Source organism: Scyliorhinus torazame, chromosome 16 (assembly GCF_047496885.1).
Source record: "Scyliorhinus torazame isolate Kashiwa2021f chromosome 16, sScyTor2.1, whole genome shotgun sequence".
Taxonomy (NCBI): Eukaryota; Metazoa; Chordata; class Chondrichthyes; order Carcharhiniformes; family Scyliorhinidae; genus Scyliorhinus; species Scyliorhinus torazame.
The window spans coordinates 41,357,975-41,377,766 of NC_092722.1; the positions used below are offsets into that span (position 1 = coordinate 41,357,975).

Here is a 19,792-nt window from a genome sequence, read left to right on the forward strand (position 1 = left end):
AGTTGGTGATTGGGGGAGGGGGAGAGTTGGTGATTGGGGGAGGGGGAGAGTTGTTGATTGGGGGAGGGGGAGAGTTGTTGATTGGGGGAGGGGGAGAGTTGTTGATTGGGGGAAGGGGGGAGAGTTGTTGATTGGGGAGGGGGGAGAGTTGTTGATTGGGGGAGGGGGAGAGTTGTTGATTGGGGGAGGGGGGAGAGTTGTTGATTGGGGGAAGGGGGAGTGATGTTGATTGGGGGAGGGGGAGAGTTGTTGATTGGGAGGGGGAGAGTTGTTGATTGGGGGAGGGGGAGTTGTTGATTGGGGGAGGGGGAGAGTTGTTGATTGGGGGAGGGGGAGAGTTTTTGATTGGGGGAGGAGAGAGTTGTTGATTGGGGGAGGGGAGAGTTGTTGATTGGGGGAGGGGGAGAGTTGTTGATTGGGGGAAGGTGGAGTGATGTTGATTGGGGAGGGGGACAGTTGTTGATTGGGGGAGGGGGAGAGTTGTTGATTGGTGGAGGGGGAGAGTTGTTGATTGGGGGAAGGGGGAGTGATGTTGATTGGGGGAGGGGGAGAGTTGTTGATTGGGGAGGGGGAGAGTTGTTGATTGGGGAGGGGGAGAGTTGTTGATTGGGGGAGGGGGAGAGTTGTTGATTGGGGAGGGGGAGAGTTTTTGATTGGGGGAGGGGGAGAGTTGTTGATTGGGGGAGGGGGAGAGTTGTTGATTGGGGAGGGGGAGAGTTGTTGATTGGGGAAGGTGGAGGTGATGTTGATTGGGGAGGGGGACAGTTGTTGATTGGGGGAGGGGAGAGTTGTTGATTGGGGGAGGGGGAGAGTTGTTGATTGGGGGAAGGGGAGTGATGTTGATTGGGGAGGGGGCGAGTTGTTGATTGGCGGAGGGGGAGAGTTGTTGATTGGGGAGGGGGAGAGTTGTTGATTGGGGGAGGGGGAGAGTTGTTGGATTGGGGGAGGGGGAGAGTTGTTGATTGGGGGAGGGGAGAGTTGTTGATTGGGAGAGGGGGAGAGTTGTTGATTGGGGAGGGGGAGTGTGGTTGATTGGGGAGGGGGAGAGTTGTTGATTGGGGGAGGGTGAGAGTTGTTGATTGGGGGGAAGGGGGAGTGATGTTGATTGGGGGAGGGGGAGAGTTGTTGATTGGGGGAAGGGGGAGTGATGTTGATTGGGGGAGGGGGAGAGTTGTTGATTGGGGGAAGGGGGAGTGATGTTGATTGGGGAGGGGGAAGAGTTGTTGATTGGGGGAGGGGGAGAGTTGTTGATTGGGGAGGGGAAGAATTGTTGATTGAGGAGGGGAGAGTTGTTGATTGGGGGAAGGGGGAGTGATGTTGATTGGGGGAGGGGGAGAGTTGTTGATTTAGGGAAGGGGAGTGATGTTGATTGGGGGAGGGAGAGAGTTGTTGATTGGGGGAGGGGGAGAGTTGTTGATTGGGGCAGGGGGAGAGTTGTTGATTGGGGGAGGGGGAGAGTTGTTGATTGGGGGAAGGTGGAGCGATGTTGATTGGGGAGGGGGAGAGTTGTTGATTGGGGGAGGGGGAGAGTTTTGATTGGGGGAGGGGGAGAGTTGTTGATTGGGGAGGGGGAGAGTTGTTGATTGGGGGAGAGGGAGAGTTGTTGATTGGGGGAAGGTGGAGTGATGTTGATTGGGGAGGGGGACAGTTGTTGATTGGGGGAGGGGGAGAGTTGTTGATGGGGGAGGGGGAGAGTTGTTGATTGGGGGAAGGGGGAGTGATGTTGATTGGGGAGGTTGCGAGTTGTTGATTGGGGGAGGGGGAGAGTTGTTGATTGGGGGAGGGGGAGTGTGGTTGATTGGGGAGAGTTGTTGATTGGGGAGGGTGAGAATTGTTGATTGGGGGAAGGGGGAGTGATGTTGATTGGGGAGGGGAGAGTTGTTGATTGGGGGAAGGGGGAGTGATGTTGATTGGGGGAGGGGGAGAGTTGTTGATTGGGGGAAGGGGGAATGATGTTGATTGGGGGAGGGGGAAGAGTTGTTGATTGGGGGAGGGGAGAGTTGTTGATTGGGGAGGGGAGAATTGTTGATTGAGGAGGGGGAGGAGTTGTTGATTGGGGGAAGGGGGAGTGATGTTGATTGGGGGAGGGGGAGAGTTGTTGATTTAGGGAAGGGGGAGTGATGTTGATTGGGGGAGGGAGAGAGTTGTTGATTGGGGGAGGGGGAGAGTTGTTGATTGGGGGAGGGGGAGAGTTGTGATTGGGGGAGGGGGAGAGTTGTTGATTGGGGAAGGTGGAACGATGTTGATTGGGGAGGGGGAGAGTTGTTGATTGGGGGAGGGGGGAGAGTTGTTGATTGGGGAGGGGGAGAGTTGTTGATTGGGGGAAGGGGGAGTGATGTTGATTGGGGAGGGGAAGAGTTGTTGATTGGCGGAGGGGGAGAGTTGTTGATTGGGAGAGGGGGAGAGTGGTTGATTGGGGGAGGGGGAGAGTTGTTGATTGGGGAGGGGGAGAGTTGTTGATTGGGGAAGGGGGAGTGATGTTGATTGGGGGAGGGGGAGAGTTGTTGATTGGGGAAGGGGAGGAGTTGTTGATTGGGGGAGGGAGAGAGTTGTTGATTGGGCGAAGGGGGAGTGATGTTGATTGGGGAGGGGGAGAGTTGTTGATTGGGGAGGGGGAGAGTTGTTGATTGGGGAGGGGGAGAGTTGTTGATTGGGGGAGGGGGAGAGTTTTTGATTGGGGGAGGGGGAGAGTTGTTGATTGGGGGAGGGGGAGAGTTGTTGATTGGGGAGGGGGGAGAGTTGTTGATTGGGGGAAGGTGGAGTGATGTTGATTGGGGGAGGGGAGAGTTGTTGATTGGGGGAGGGGGGAGAGTTGTTGATTGGGGAAGGGGGAGTGATGTTGATTGGGGAGGGGGCGAGTTGTTGATTGGCGGAGGGGGAGAGTTGTTGATTGGGGGAGGGGGAGAGTTGTGATTGGGGGAGGGGAGAGTTGTTGGATTGGGGGAGGGGGAGAGTTGTTGATTGGGGAGGGGAGAGTTGTTGATTGGGAGAGGGGGGAGAGTTGTTGATTGGGGAGGGGGAGTGTGGTTGATTGGGAGGGGGAGAGTTGTTGATTGGGGGAGGGTGAGAGTTGTTGATTGGGGGAAGGGGGAGTGATGTTGATTGGGGGAGGGGGAGAGTTGTTGATTGGGGGAAGGGGGAGTGATGTTGATTGGGGGAGGGGGAGAGTTGTTGATTGGGGGAAGGGGGAGTGATGTTGATTGGGGGAGGGGAAGAGTTGTTGATTGGGGGAGGGGGAGAGTTGTTGATTGGGGAGGGGAAGAATTGCTGATTGAGGAGGGGGAGAGTTGTTGATTGGGGGAAGGGGGAGTGATGTTGATTGGGGGGAGGGGGGAGAGGTTGTTGATTTAGGAAGGGGGAGTGATGTTGATTGGGGGAGGGAGAGAGTTGTTGATTGGGGGAGGGGGAGAGTTGTTGATTGGGCAGGGGGAGAGTTGTTGATTGGGGGAGCGGGGAGAGTTGTTGATTGGGGGAAGGTGGAGCGATGTTGATTGGGGAGGGGGAGAGTTGTTGATTGGGGGAGGGGGAGAGTTTTTGATTGGGGGAGGGGGAGAGTTGTTGATTGGGGGAGGGGGAGAGTTGTTGATTGGGGGAGAGGGAGAGTTGTTGATTGGGGGAAGGTGGAGTGATGTTGATTGGGGAGGGGGACAGTTGTTGATTGGGGGAGGGGGAGAGTTGTTGATGGGGGAGGGGGAGAGTTGTTGATTGGGGAAGGGGAGTGATGTTGATTGGGGAGGTTGCGAGTTGTTGATTGGGGGAGGGGGAGAGTTGTTGATTGGGGGAGGGGGAGTGTGGTTGATTGGGGAGAGTTGTTGATTGGGGAGGGGTGAGAATTGTTGATTGGGGGAAGGGGGAGTGATGTTGATTGGGGGAGGGGGAGAGTTGTTGATTGGGGGAAGGGGGAGTGATGTTGATTGGGGGAGGGGGAGAGTTGTTGATTGGGGAAGGGGGAATGATGTTGATTGGGGGAGGGGGAAGAGTTGTTGATTGGGGGAGGGGGAGAGTTGTTGATTGGGGAGGGGGAGAATTGTTGATTGAGGAGGGGGGAGAGTTGTTGATTGGGGGAAGGGGGAGTGATGTTGATTGGGGGAGGGGGAGAGTTGTTGATTTAGGGGAAGGGGGGAGTGATGTTGATTGGGGGAGGGAGAGAGTTGTTGATTGGGGAGGGGGAGAGTTGTTGATTGGGGGAGGGGGAGAGTTGTTGATTGGGGGAGGGGGAGAGTTGTTGATTGGGGAAGGTGGAACGATGTTGATTGGGAGGGGGAGAGTTGTTGATTGGGGGAGGGGGAGAGTTGTTGATTGGGGGAGGGGGAGAGTTGTTGATTGGGGGAAGGGGGAGTGATGTTGATTGGGGAGGGAAGAGTTGTTGATTGGCGGAGGGGGAGAGTTGTTGATTGGGAGAGGGGAGAGTGGTTGATTGGGGGAGGGGGAGAGTTGTTGATTGGGGAGGGGGAGAGGTTGTTGATTGGGGGAAGGGGGAGTGATGTTGATTGGGGGAGGGGGGAGAGTTGTTGATTGGGGAAGGGGAGAGTTGTTGATTGGGGGAGGGAGAGAGTTGTTGATTGGGGGAAGGGGGAGTGATGTGATTGGGGAGGGGGAGAGTTGTGATTGGCGGAGGGGGAGAGTTGTTGATTGGGGGAGGGGGAGAGTTGTTGATTGGGGGAAGGTGGAGTGATGTTGATGGGGGAGGGGGAGGAGTTGTTGATTGGGGGAGGGGGAGAGTTGTTGATTGGGGGAGGGGGAGAGTTGTTGATTGGGGGAGGTGGAGTGATGTTGATTGGGGAGGGGGGGGAGTTGTTGATTGGCGGAGGGGGAGAGTTGGTTGGGATTGGTGGGAGGGGGAGGGGAGAGTTGTTGATTGGGGGAAGGGGGGGAGTGATGTTGATGGGGGAGGGGGAGGGTTGTTGATTGGGGGAGGGGGAGAGTTGTTGTTGGGGGAGGGGGAGAGTTGTTGATTGGGGGAGGTGGAGTGATGTTGATTGGGGAGGGGGGGGAAGTTGTTGATTGGCGGAGGGGGAGAGTTGTTGATTGGGGAGGGGGAGAGTTGTTGATTGGGGGAAGGGGGAGTGATGTTGATTGGGGAGGGGGAGAGTTGCAGGGTTTTCACTTGTCAGTTGGCATTGCTGCCTCGGAGCACACAGCCCATGGTTTGGGAAGCCCTGGCTGGGGTGCTTATAAAATCAAACCCATTGTTAATGTTAACTTCACCTGCCAATGGGTTGCAAGAGTTTGTTGTTTGCGTTGGATGCCTTGGCACTCCATGAGCCCCAGTAAACATTTTTATCATAACAGCTCCTTTTCACGTCCCTTCTGTAATTTTAAGGTCTTCCTGTTCTGCTGAACTCTCCAATTTTTGTCACATTTCCGGGCAGTCTACAGATAACTCTCGGCTATTTTTATTTCTATCCAAACATTCCCAACATGCTTCAGGTACCAGAATAGAAAAAAAAACAAATATCGAGGAAAAAAATGCTCTGATAGGACATGGGAAAAGCAAAGTTATATAATATATATAAAGAAACAAAATGCAAAAGCATTTGGTCTCTCTTTTTTTCATGAATTTAGAGTGCCCAATTATTATTTTCCAATTAAGGGGCAATTTAGCGTGGCCAATCCACCTACCCTGCACATCTTGGGTTGTGGGGGTGAAACCCACGCAGACACGGGGAGAATGTGCAAACTCCACACAGAGAGTGACCCAGGGCCGGGATCGAACCCGGGTCCTCAGTGCTGTGAGGCAGCAGTGCTAACCACTGTGCCACCGTGCCGCCCCTACAGCATTTGGTCTCCGAAGTGTTGTTTCACTTGGAACTTTACGGCTCACCAACACCAGATGGGAAAATCCCACCGGTGCCATCCATGTCTCCAAGAGTGGAGAAAGAGAAGAGGATTTGTACGAGAGGTAGTCAAAAGTAATGGAGGGTTTCCGAGAGGTGATAGGCCGTGGGGAATCCTGAGGCTATGGGAAAGCTATGGAAGGATTTAAATACAGGGTCACTTTAAACTTGAGGTGGCGGGAAACGAGAGCCAACATGGGTTAATGAAGGAGAGAATTGGTGAGTGGGGCTTGAGGTGGTCTAGAATGTGGGCAGGGGATCAGGATGAGCTGAAGCTTACAGAGTGTGGACAATGGGAGAGCATTTGAGTCGTTGAATCTGGACGTGGGAAAGGCACAGATGAGAATTTCAGATGAGAAAAAAGAGAATAATGGGAGGCAGGGAGAAGTTGCCCCTGGCATGTTTTGGCTAAAAGTGGAATCATCAAACTGGGCAACAGGCAGCACGGTGGCGCTATGGGCTAGCACTGCGGCCTCACGGCGCCGAGGTCCCAGGTTCGATCCCGGCCCCAGGTCACTGCCCGTGTGGTTTGCACATTCTCCCCGTGTTTGCGTGGGTTTCGCCCCCACAACCCAAAAATGTGCAGGGTAGGTGGATTGGCCACGCTAAATTGTCCCTTAATTGGGAGGGGAAAAAATGAATTGGTATACTAAATTTTTTTTAAAAAATCAAACTGGGCAACAGAGGCCTTCGGGAATGGTACAGTCAACTATGTCAAAGGCTGCAGAGCGACTGAGGAGGGAAAGTGTATCACGGACCCAGCTGCAATGAAATATCGGGAAGTGGAGGGGGTTGGTGGAGTTGGCCCTCAAAGGACTGCTCTGGGCTGGGAGGTCAGTGAGAGAGGATGGTAGGGGCATTGTGATTGCTGCTTGTAAACGGTCTGCAACGGGTGTCTCAATGGCTCACTAGAGAACATTAAGGGGCACAGAGGATGGCTGTGAGAAGGAGTGAAGCCTTTGATGGAGGCAGGAGAGTAGGAAGGCAGAAGAGTAGTGATGGCTGAGGTAGGGTTCGAGGGTCAATATGTCCTCAGCGGCAGAAATGATAGTCTGGCTGGTTAACAGAAAGGAGAGGAATAGAAACAGAAGGGGAGGGGGGGGGAGCATTGAAATAGACTTGTGCCTGTAGGTTTAACACTGTGCAGTAGAAACTTGGTTCATGCCTTATTCCCATATGTTCCTCACAGATCTCCCATGCGGCATTATGCTCACACTGGCGCTGCAGATTTCCTTAATGTACCAAATTGAAGACATAATCACAGTTACTAGGGAAGTGCTCGTCAAAAATCAGAAAGCTATAAAATGATTCTTGAAATGGTTGTGTTAAACCCATAATTAAGTTGGAAGGCATGGTAAAATAATTCTGTGGGGAATAGTAGAGAGAAAATTATGCAAATGTAAAGCTCATACAGCTTAATGACATCTTGCTTGATAGATGGGTGCTCCCCCCCCCCCCCCCCCCCCCAATTTTCTTCATTCATCTCCTGAGGATGTCAACTTGTGCCGGTGGAGGAGGTGGGGCAGCGGGGGTGGTGGCGCTCTCAATGACCCGCTGAAGGCAAATGAGACTAGTGACTATTATTCACCAGACAGCCAGGGTGGCAGGTATTCTCCAACTGCCCATGAAGGAGCCCAAATCTATTCCAACTCACCACGTACATTCACATAGACACAATTCAGCAGGAGTCACCGGTTAGTGGTCAGGAGCAGGAATCCTGTCCGACTGGAATTGAATCGGGGAGCTGTTACTCAGCTGACAGCTTTGTGAGTACAAATCTGACACCCTAGCGCAATACTCGAGGGGAGTGCTGCACTGTCAGAGGTGCCTTTAAACCAAGGCCCATCTCCCCACTCAGGTGGACTAATAGATTCCAATTTATTTCGAACAAGAGACCGGGAGTTATCTCCCAGTGTCTGGGCAACGTTTAATCCTCAGCTTATCATCATAAAAACAGATTACCAACTAATTGTCACATTACTTGTTGTGGGAGCTTGCTGTGCACAAATTGGCTGCCTGCTTTATAAATACAATAGGAGTTCATTGGTTGCAAAGGGATTTCCAGTGGATGTGAAAGGTGTGGTACAAATGCAAACTTTCTCCTTTGGCCCCGAATCTCGGATCACTATCGAGTGTGGCTCGGAAAGGAAGCAGCGGGGATACACTATATGTCAAGAACCTCAAATGGCAACTCACTTCCCACAAGGACATCACTCGCAGCCTTTCCTGAAAGATTCTGTCGGATGTCTAATCTTCAGCCCAAACCGCTGGTTTGTAAAATGAGCCTGAGGCTTTGATGAACCTTGAATGCTCCCTGCTATGTTCGCAGAGCTGAAGGAAGCTCGTCTGGATTTTCCAACTCTGCTTCCTGTGGCAGGAAGCCTGCACTTTGCGAAAGGGAGCATCGATTGGATTCAACACCACCGAAATTGGAAGGAATGCTGGGTGGAGCTGGGAGGGCAGGTTTTAGCGAAAGTATAAGAGTGATGAGGCACTCTACTCACAAGGCACTCGGCTGGATACCCAAGTCAATAGTTGCTGCACCGACTGTCTACAAGCAGGAAAAAGAAAAGGGGCCAAGAAAATTGGAACTGACCAGCGCATTAGTCAGCGAGTGAGCATTGTCCAGCTATTTGTCAACAATCCAGGCCCGGGCTGACCTTTACCTCATGCCCACCCAGGCCAAACTGATGTATCAGTTCTCAGAGGTAACAGAGTGCCTACGTCTCTTAGTAAGATCAGACAAGAGAAATGGGCCAACGATCTGCTGACTTATGTAGATTTTCTGCCCATGCCGTCAGCAGGATCTTTCAGTCCCACCGAAGCCGACCCCCAGCTGCGGATTCCCCGGCAGCGTGACGGGTGAGCCATGTAAAACGGCATAAACTTCGGGATCGGAAAATCCCACTGGTGGCGAATGGTGACCTGCAGCAAACACGTAACCCGGGCGGTGGGGGGGGGGGGGGGGGCGGCGGGGGGGGGGGGGGGGGGGGGGTTGTGTGTGTTTGTGTGGGTGAAGTTCAGGGTGACTCTTTTGCAGCCACTTACTCGCCATTGAGCCATCAACCAGCTTGAAGCAGCCCTTCCATTCCCATCGGAGAGGACAACCCGTCTCCAGCGTGAGGATTGGGTGGGGGGGGGGGGGGGAGTTTAGCATTCAGCAAAGAAGAACCAAGAGATTGTTTCAGAGTAAACTTGCAGGTAACGTAAAAGCAGACTGTTAAACCTTCCATGAATATGTAACAAGAAATTGAAATGAAAAAGAATGAAATTGATTCGTGAAGACAAATGTAGGTCCCTACGGCGCTGAGAACCCAGGTTCGATCCCGGCCCTGGATCACTGTCTGTGTGGAGTTGGCACATTCTCCCCATGTCTGTGTGGGTCTCACCCCCACAAACCAAAGATGTGCAGGGTAGGTGGATTGTCCACGCTAAATTGCCCCTTAATTGGAAAAAAAAATAATTGGGTAATCTAACTAATTTTTTTTTTTTTAAAAAGAGATTAGTGTGCATAATTAAAGCATACGGGTTAAAGAGTAATATACTGCCATGTATTGAGAGTTGGTTAGCAGAAGGGAAACAGAGAGTAGGAATAAATGGGCCTTTTACAAAGTGGCAGGCTGGGACTAGTGGAGTTCTGCAGGGATCAGTGCTTGGGCCTTAGCTATTCACAACATACACCAATGATTTGGATGAGGGAACCAAATGTAATATGTCCAAGTTTGCTGATGACACCAAACATGGTGGGATTGTGAGTGGGCACTCAGGGGGTTCCCAGGGGTGGGGGGGGCAACTTTACGACCCTTGGCATTGGTTTAATAGTGGGCTGTTAACGGTGTGCAGAGCTGCTTGGCTGCCTTGCCGGCTGCGGCAATGGTGCTCCGTCTCTGTCCACCAACCCCACAGCCCACCTCCTGACCACCCCCACTACTCCCCCCGGTCCTGGCAGAAGCCCCCCGGCCAGCGACACGACTTTCGGCAAACTCTGGCGATGTTGGACACTGTCCGTACCCACTCTCTCTCAGCAGCCACCACGCCAGGTTCACGATTTTTGAAAGCTCCAAGTGACCCAAGCCGTCGGGAACTCGGCCCATCAGAGGCGGAGAATCGAGGGTGGATCTTTGACATTTCTAATGAGTCAGACTATATCTCAGGCAACTTTAAATGCTTATCCACCGCCATAATTACCTCATCTTTTCGCATTTTGTCAGGTAATGTTAACTGAAATGTCTTTGCCAAATCTAACAGTCTGCTTTTAGTCTCTCTCCGTAAGGTACTGCGTGTGAGCCTCTGAAAGAGCCATTGCCCACAACACACTCCTCACTTAAACTAAAATACCACACCTGAAAAGCAACCACAATATGCTCACCCCTAACTGTCTTTAAGTTCACTAAAGCCAATCCAATAGATCTCAAGCCCCCAATTGTTATGGGTCAGGGTTTAGAGAATCCCAAAGTGTATCATGGAGTTCACCTGACTCACAACCTTTAATAGATTGTGGTATGGGGAGCACACGGCTCACTCTACAGGTGTGGTACAGCAGAAATGGACCAGTATTTTTTAAAGCAAAACAATGTTTATTCTATGAACACAAGTTAACCTTTCTAAAACAAACAGTGAACACCTTAGAAACCAGTAAATCAAATACACCCCCCAAAGAATACAACACCAAGTACTCTGTATGCTGTCCTTTTCACCCAGAAGACTCAACAAACCTTTAAACAGAAGCACATCAGGGTTTACATTCAATACTGAAAACATTTATAATTCTGAATTCACCAAATAATTAAGAGATAGTCCTTCATGGCAGAGAGCTCAGCAATACAGCTGCTTTTTCTGACTTCAGCTGCAACACACTGAAAAACAAAACCAAAATGACAGACACACCCAAGCTTTTCTCAAAGTGAAACTAAAAAGCAGAACCAGAGCTCAGCTCCACCAAACTCTGACATCACTGCAGTAACATGAGCAGCCAAACATTTCTTAAAGCGACATTCTCATGACACAACATACTGCCAGACATCCATTATCCTGTCGGCTGTAGCCCAGCTCCTCACTATTCAGTGTCTCATGCAGATAGGAAATAAATGCGAAATTAGATTTAAATTGCACGGGTCAACAAAATCTAATCAATTAAATAATTCCCCAGTCATTTTCCCTAGATGACACACGATATATGGTATACCTGTATGATGATGTACATATATACGATATACAATTATACAATACCCAAAATATTGAGAATTGAGGTTTGTAAGTGTGTTAAATTCATCGAATCATAGAATCATACATGGCAGAAGGAGGCCATTCGGCCCATCGAGTCTGCACCGGCCCTTGGAAAGAGCACCCCACCCAAACCCACACCTCCATTCTATCCCCGTAACTCAGTAGCCCCACCCAACCCTTTTGGACACTAAGGGTAATTTATCATGGCCAATCCATCTAACCTGCACATCTTTGAAATTAGTGAAGAATCATTTTTAAAAAGGAACTTGATGGTTACACTAAACTTTGAGCTACAAAAATAGCACAGCGGGGTAACTTAACTCTTGGGTGTATTCTGAATCCATCACCTGAGGTTTTTCTCACCTCCGCCCCTGTGAATGACTGTGCCCAACAGGACTTTACCTGTGACCAAATGCCCTATCCAGATTCAAATCAGAGCTGCGAGGACAAAATCTGCAATCTGTCAGCCACGGCTAAATCAGCAACAGAGTCACCTCCGAACCACAAGTTTCTGGGTTCAAGTCCCACAAGTGCAAATATCCCGGCGGACATTCCAATGCCTTACTGAGGGAGTGCCGGACTGTCTTTAGGATGAGATGCCCTGTCTGCCTGCTCGGCTGCATGTCAAAGATCCCAGATTTTGAAGAAGAGGAGTGGGAGTTATGCTCTTCTGTCATGGAATCATAGAAACAGTACAGTGCAGAAGGAGGCCATTTGGCACCTCGAGTCAGTACTGACTCTCTGAAAGAGCACTCTACCTAGGTCCATGCCCCCACCCCATCCCCATAACCCAGTAACCCCACCAACATCTTGTAGCCACCTGGGTTGGCCACTTCCCGACTTAAAATGGAGAACCGCAAAGACTGCAGGGAAATTCAGCCAACACAGGCAAAAACTAGCAGGTGCAGAGCTCCTGTGTATTAAAACTTGCAGAAGCCCAAACAGCACTGAAACGCACAGCCATCTGCATATTAATGAGCGATCCCCGGGACCAATTGAAACATGTAAGGTGAATAAGGCCAAGCCAGACTCCTCGGCGCCAGCAGGAGCCAAGACAAAGGAAGGCCAACGGACACTTAGGGACCGCCCAGCGATCAGGGAACAACTGCAGTATTGGAAAAATCGATCCAAGTGATCAGAACTTAGTGCAATCACTTGGAACCAGGTACGGGGTCTGCCCAAAGGGGCGGGAAGCCCCTGGGGACTATAAAATAGAGTCCCCAAGTTCACTTCGTCCTTCTTGGCAGGGTCACTCAGCAGCGCGAAACAACCCTCGACAGTGACCTGCCTAGCTGCCGCACCAACCAAGTAAGTCTCCAGTCAACGCACGCTACGAGATAGGCGCTCCTAGCTACCAGTCCATATCAGCTTTTGAATCCTGCAGGCTCAGAATCGAACGAAAGGCCATTTGTTCCCCTAACCTGGTGGGCCAGTTCCAAGCTAAGTATAGGCCTTTTAGTGTTAGAGATAGTCTAGTAAGTAGAGATTTATGCATGCGTAGTGATTGACTGTGTATAATAAATGTGTTTTGATTTGAAACTTACAAACTGGTGTATTGAGTTATTGATCAGTACTTGAACTTGAAACTCGTGGCGGTATCATAAAGATACCTGGCGACTCTCGAGCAAAGGTTATAGAAACAGAGCAAATTAAGTAAAGATACAACGGGCAACATTTAAGAGCCAACCAAAAGTTAGCAACACTCTTTGGACACTAAGGGCAATTTAGCATAGCCAATCCACCTAACCTGCACACCTTTGGACTGTGGGAGGAAACCGGAGCACCCGGAGGAAACTTCACGTAGACATGGGGAGAATGTGCAAACTCCACACAGTCACCCAAGGTTGAAATCGAACCCAGATCCCTGGCGCTGTGAGTCTGCAGTGCGTCACCGCTGTGTCACCGTGTCCTGGCCCTTATATATCAATCATTACAAAGACAGATTGTCTGGTCATCATCACTTTGTTGTTTGTGAGAGTTTGTTAAGTGCAAATTTGTTGTCATATTTCCTATGTTGCAGCAGTGACTGCATTAAAAAAAGGTACTTCATTGGCTGGAAAGCCGGTGGTCATGAGAAGCGCTATATAAATGCAAGTCTTTCTTTAATGTCGCCAGTGCATGTTTTGGATCTCACTGCTCAAATAGAAGCATATGTGAAGTCTCCACATCCCACTGCTACACTTTACTGAGATCCTCCTGGCAACACAGCAACAGACTTTCAGTACTGAGAGCTCATGATAGACAATATTGGTTGTTAAGCTGAGCCCCCTGCTGTGCAAATGAATTAAAACCATTCAACCCCAGGAGGGAATTGATATGGCATACACTCCGTACGTACCTGGTAAACCAACCTGGGGGGGTCACCTTAGCCGCATTTTAAATGGTTCTAAGTTGAATCTGACTTTGTCTCAATGATGTAACATAAATCGTTCAAAATCAGGGGGGCGAAATTTACGGAAATTACGAAATTCTCCGTAATCGGTGCGATGTCCGGCAGCCGGCGCCAAAAACGGTGCAAATCAGTCCGGCATCGCGCCGCCCCGAAGGTGCGGAATCCTCCGCCCTTTGAGCGGCCGAGCGCTAACCTTGAGGGGCTAGGCCCGCGCCGGACTGATTTCCGCCCTGCCAGCTGGCGGGAAAGGCCTTTGGTGCCCCGCCAGCTGGCGCGGAAATGACAATGCCGGGCAGCGCATGCGCGGGAGCGTCAGCGGCCGCTCACGGCATCCCCGCGCATGCGCAGTGGAGGGAGTCTTCCGCCTTCGCCACGGTCTCCAGAAAGAGTGCCCCCAGGGCACAGGCCCGCCCGTGGATCAGTGGGCCCCAATCGCGGGCCAGGCCACTGTGGGGGCACCCCCCCGGGGCCAGATCGCCCCACGCCCCTCCAGGACCACGGAGCTCGCCTGCGCCGCCTTGTCCCGCCAGTAGGAGAGGTGGTTTAATCCACGCCGGCAGGACAGGCATTCTAGCAGCGGGACTTCGGCCCATCCGGGCCGGAGAACTGCCGGGGGGGGGCCCGCCAACCGGCGCGGCGCGATTCCCGCCCCCGCCGAATATCCGGTGCCGGAGAATTCGGCAACCGGCGGGGGCGGGATTCACACCAGCCCCCGGCGATTCTCCGACCCAGGGTGTCGGAGAATCTCGTTCCAATTCCTGGACGAATTGGTAAAGATCCACAAATCTTCCAGGGGTTTCTTTGAGGTTTTTTATGCCAAGATTCAGTTTCCCACACTGGTCAGTGATCAGTTTTGGGTTTTTGTTTATTTACTCACCAGGATATGGACGGCCCTGGCAAAGCCATCATTTACTGCCTATCCGGAATTGCCCTTTAGAAGGTGGTGGTGAGGGTGGCATGATGGCACAGTGGTTAGAACTGCTGCCTCACGGTGCCGAGGACAGGGGACCCGGGTCACTGTCCGCGTGGAGTTTGCACATTCTCCTCGTGTATGCGTGGGTCTCACCCCCACAACCCAAAGATGGACAGGGTAGTTGGATTGGCCAGGCTAAATTGCCCCTAAATTTAAAAAGAAGGTGGTGATGGGGCCAATTGCAGATGGCAGTTAAGAGTTAACCACATCCGGACTTCCGGTTGCGGCGATGCGGAGCTAAGTCGCACATTCGGGGACTCCTGCAAAAAACAGACTTTTGGGCTCTTTTCAGGGCCCCCAACGGCATTTTTTCGACGTTTCCTGGTGTGGGAAGGAGATTACAATAGTTCCCCGACAGCGCATGGCTTTTACCAGGAGCGGGGCGACTAAAAAGGTGGTGGTGGACCCGAAGAAGGTGCGAGGGAAGAAGAACAAAATGGCGGTGGGCGGGGACCAGGCAGCGTGGATGCAGTGGGCGCAGGAGCAACAGGAGGGTATCCAGCGCTGCTTCAGGGAGATTAAAGCGGACCTGCTTGAGCCGATGAAGGCTTCTATTGATAAGCTGCTGGAGACACAGACGGCCCAGGGGGTGGCGATCCGCGAGGCCCGACAAAAGATCTCCGACAACGAGGACGAGATCTTTGGCCTGCCGGTAAAGGTGGAGGCGCACGAGGTGCTCCACAAGAAATGGCAGGAGCGGTTCGAGGAGATGGAGAATCGGTCGAGGTGGAAAAACCTGCAGATTCTGGGCCTCCCAGAGGGGCTGGAGGGGCCGGATGTGGGGGCCTATGTGGTCACCATGTTGAATTCGCTGATGGGAGCGGGGACCTTCCAGGGGCCCCTGGGGCTGGAAGGGGCCCATAGAGTGCTGGCGAGGAGGCCCAAGGCTAACGAGCCTCCGCTGGTGTGGTTTCATCGGTTCGTTGATCGGAAGTGTGTGCTCAGGTGGGCCAAGAAGGAGAGGAGCAGCAGGTGGGAGAACGCGGAGGTTCGAATATACCAGGACTGGAGTGCGGAGGTGGCGAAGAGGAGGGCCGGGTACAATCGAGCGAAGGCGGTGCTGCACAGGAAGGGGGTGAAGTTTGGCATGTTGCAGCCGGCGCGACTGTGGGTCACCTACAAGGACCGGCACCATTATTTTGAGTCTCCAGAGGAGGCGTGGGCCTTTGTTCAGGCCGAGACGTTGGACACAGATTGAGGGTCGGGATGGGCGTTTGGGGATTGCGGTTGATATGTTACTTTTTGAGGGGGGGTCCTTTGCTCTTGCTTTTTTCTTTCTGGTTTGGTGAGGGTGGTTAGGGCGGGTTGGGCACTGTTTTGGTTGGGTTGGTCGGGGGGGATCTTGGAGGGGAATAAGCAAATGGAACAGGGGTGGATGGCCGGCAGTGTGATGGGGCCCCGCGGGGGAGGGGGAGGCCCGAGTCGGAGGTGAGGGGACTGGGCCTGTAAAAGGAGCTGCGTTAGAGGTGGCGGGGCCGGGTAGGTGGACAGCGCGGGCTTTTTCCCGCGCTGAAGACTGGAGGGGGCGGGGCCGGGGCAGGGAAGCGAGGGTTGTTTCCCATGCTTGGGATGGAAGGGGGAGGGGGAGAGCCTGCGGATGGGGAATGGAAGAGGAGGGTATGTCACACAATGGGAGGAGTTGAAGGAGAGTCAGGAATGGCCGGGGTCAGCAGGAGTCAGCTGACTTGCGGACATGCAGTGGGGGGAGTAAAGCAGCTAGGAGGGATACTAGCCGGGGGCGGGGGGGGGAATCGAGTTGCTGCTGCTATGGTCAAGGGGGAGCTGGAGCGAGTGGGGGGGGGGGGGGGGGGGGTCGAGACGGGGGTCTGCTGCCGTGGGGAACGGGCCGGGCGTGAGGTGCGGGCGCGTGGCTGGCCGAGGAGAGGTTATGGCTAGTCGGCGGGGGAGGGGGGCAGGTAGCCCTGATCCGGCTGATAACCTGGAATGTAAGGGGACTGAATGGGCCCGCGTGTTCGCGCACCTGAAGAGGCTGAAGGCGGATGTGGTCATGCTCCAGGAGACATACCTGAAGGTGGCAGACCAGGTAAGATTGAGGAAAGGGTGGGTAGGTCAGGTGTTTCATTCGGGGCTGGATGCCAAAAATCGAGGGGTGGCGATCTTGGTGGGAAAGAAGGTGTCGTTCGAGGCGTTGAGCATTGTGGCAGACAATGGCGGTAGGTACGTAATGGTAAATGGTAAGTTGCAGGGAGAGAGGGTGGTACTGGTCAATGTGTATGCCTCGAACTGGGACGATGCGGGTTTTCTGCGGCGTATGTTGGGTCGGATCCCAGAAATGGAAGTGGGGGGCCTGATAATGGGGGGAGACTTTAACACGGTGTTGGATCCTGCACTGGATCGCTCCAGGTCTAGGACGGGTAGGAAGCTGGCGGCGGCTAAGGTGCTGAGGGGGTTTATGGACCAGGTGGGAGGGGTGGACCCTTGGAGATTTGCAAGGCCGGGGGGCTAGGGAATTTTCATTCTTCTCACATGTCCATAAGGCTTATTCCTGGATCGACTTTTTTATTTTGAGCAGGGGGCTGATAGCGAGAGTAGAGGATACCGAGTACTCGGTGATAGCCATTTCGGACCACGCCCCGCATTGGGTGGACTTAGAGCTGGGGGAGGAGAGGGACCAGCGCCCATTGTGGCGTTTGGAGGTGGGGCTGTTGGCGGACGAGGTGGTGAGTGAGCAGGTCCGAGGAAGTATAGAGAGGTACCTGGAGGCCAACGATAACGGGGAGGTCCGAGTGGGGATGGTATGGGAGGCGCTGAAGGCGGTGGTTAGGGGAGAGCTGATCTCCATTAGGGCCCATAAGGAGAGGAGGGAGCAGAGGGAGAGGGAGAGGCTGGTGGGGGTGATGGTGAGGGTAGACAGGAGGTATGCGGAGGTGCCTGAGGAAGGACTGTTGAGGAAGAGGCGCAGCCTCCAGGCCGAATTCGACCTGGTGACCACCAGGAAGGCGGAGGTGCAGTGGAGGAAGGCCCAGGGGGCGATTTACGAGTATGGGGAAAAGGCAAGCCAGATGCTGGCGCATCAGCTTCGGAAGCGGGACGCAGCTCGGGAGATCGGGGGAGTTCAGGACAGGGGAGGGAGTGTGGTGCGGAGTGGGGTTGGCATCAATGGGGTCTTCAGGGACTTTTATGAGGAATTGTATCGGTCCGAGCCTCCACTGGAGGAGGGAGGGATGGGCCGCTTTCTGGACCAATTGAGGTTTCCGAAGGTGGAGGAGGGACTGGTGGCAGGATTGGGGGCCCCAATTGGGCTGGAGGAGCTGACCAAAGGGATAGGAAGCATGCAGGCGGGGAAGGCACCGGGGCCGGACGGTTTCCCGGTGGAATTCTCTAAAAAATATTTGGACCTGTTGGGCCCGTTGCTAGTTAGGACATTTAGTGAGGCAAGGGAGGGGAGGGGCTTTGCCCCCGACGATGTCCCGGGCACTGATCTCCTTGATCCTGAAGCGGGACAAGGATCCCCTGCAGTGTGGGTCTTACAGGCTGATTTCGTTGCTAAACGTAGATTCTAAGGTGCTGGCGAAGGTCTTAGCCACGAGGATTGAGGATTGTGTGCCGCAGGTCATCCATGAAGACCAGACGGGGTTTGTGAAGGGGAGACAGTTGAACGCGAATGTGCGGAGGCGTCTGAACGTTATCATGATGCCGGCAAGGGAGGGGGAGGCGGAGATAGTGGTGGCGATGGACGCTGAGAAAGCCTTCGATAGGGTAGAGTGGGGGTACCTGTGAGAGGTGATGAAGAGGTTTGGGTTTGGGGAGGGGTTTGTCAGGTGGGTCAGGCTGTTGTATGAGGCCCCGATGGCGAGTGTGGCCACGAACAGGAGGAGGTCCGAATACTTTCGTTTGCACTGAGGGACGAGGCAGGGGTGTCCCCTGTCCCCCCTGCTCTTCGCACTGGCGATTGAACCTCTGGCTATGGCACTGAGGGAGTCAAGAAACTGGAGGGGGTTGGTGCGGGGTGGGGAGGAGCATAGGGTGTCGCTCTGTGCGGACGACTTGCTGCTATATGTGGCGGACCCGGTGGGGGGAATGCCGGAGGTAATGAGGATCCTCAGGGAATTAGGGGATTTCTCGGGTTACAAGCTCAATATGGGGAAGAGCGAGCTGTTCGTGGTCCACCCAGGGGACCAGGAGAGGCGGATTGGCGAGCTCCCACTAAAAAGGGCGGAGAGGAGCTTCAGGTATTTGGGGGTCCAGGTGGCCAGGAGCTGGGGGGCCCTGCAGAGGCTTAATTTCACAAGACTGGTGGAGCAAATGGAGGAGGAGTTCAAGAGGTGGGACGCGTTGCCGCTGTCCTTGGCGGGTAAGGTGCAGTCAGTCAAAATGACGGTGCTCCCAAGGTTTTTATTCCTGTTCCAGTGCCTCCCCGTGTTTATCCCGAAGGCCTTTTTTAGGCGGGTCAACAGGAGCATAATGGGGTTTGTGTGGGCGCGAGGGACTCCGAGGGTGAGAAGGGTGTTCCTGGAGCGGAGTAGAGATAGGGGGGGGCTGGCGCTGCCCAACCTCTGTGGGTACTACTGGGCCGCCAATGCGACAATGGTGCGCAAGTGGGTGATGGGGGGGAGGGGGCTGCATGGAAGAGGCTGGAGACGGCGTCCTGTGTGGGTACGAGTCTGGGGGCGCTGGCAACGGCGCCGCTCTCTCCAAGGAGGTATACCACGAGCCCGGTAGTGGTAGAGGCGGCTCAGGGGGGAAGTTCGGGCCTCGGTGTGGACCCCAATACAGGGGGACCACCGGTTTGTCCCAGGGAGGACAGATATAGAGGGTTTTCGGGGTGGCACAGGGCAGGGATACGAAGGCTTGGAGACCTGTTTGTGGACGGGAAGTTTGCGAGCCTGGGTGAGCTGGAGGAGAAGTACGGGCTCCCCCCGGGGAACACCTTCAGGTACTTACAGGTAAGGGCGTTTGCCAGGCGGCAAGTGGTGGAATTCACATGGCTGCTGCCACGCACAGTACAGGACAGGGTGCTCTTGGGGGGTAGGTGGGAGTGAGGAAGATCTCAGAAACTTACCAGGTGATGCTGGAGGAGGAGGGGGCCTCGGTGGTGGAGGTGAAAGGTAAGTGGGAGGAGGAGTTGGGAGAGGAGATCGAGGAAGGGACATGGGCAGATGCCCTAGGGAGGGTGAACTCTTCATCTTCGTGCGCGAGGCTCAGCCTCATACAGTTTAAGGTGCTGCACAGGGCACACATGACCGGGACAAGGATAAGCCGATTTTTTGGGGGTGAGGACAGGTGTGTTAGGTGCTCAGGGAGCCCAGCAAATCACACCCATATGTTCTGGGCGTGCCCAGCGCTGGAGGAATTTTGGAAGGGCGTAGCGAGGACGGTGTCGAGGGTGGTAGGATCCAGGGT

The 19,792-nt window shown here is 53.7% G+C and overlaps 1 protein-coding gene across 3 annotated transcripts in view; it reads right to left on the reverse strand.

Moving 5' to 3' along the window:
* The window catches only part of kazna (kazrin, periplakin interacting protein a), a 798,970-nt gene that overhangs the window by 688,701 nt on the left and 90,477 nt on the right, over positions 1-19,792 (reverse strand). The window lies entirely within an intron of this gene.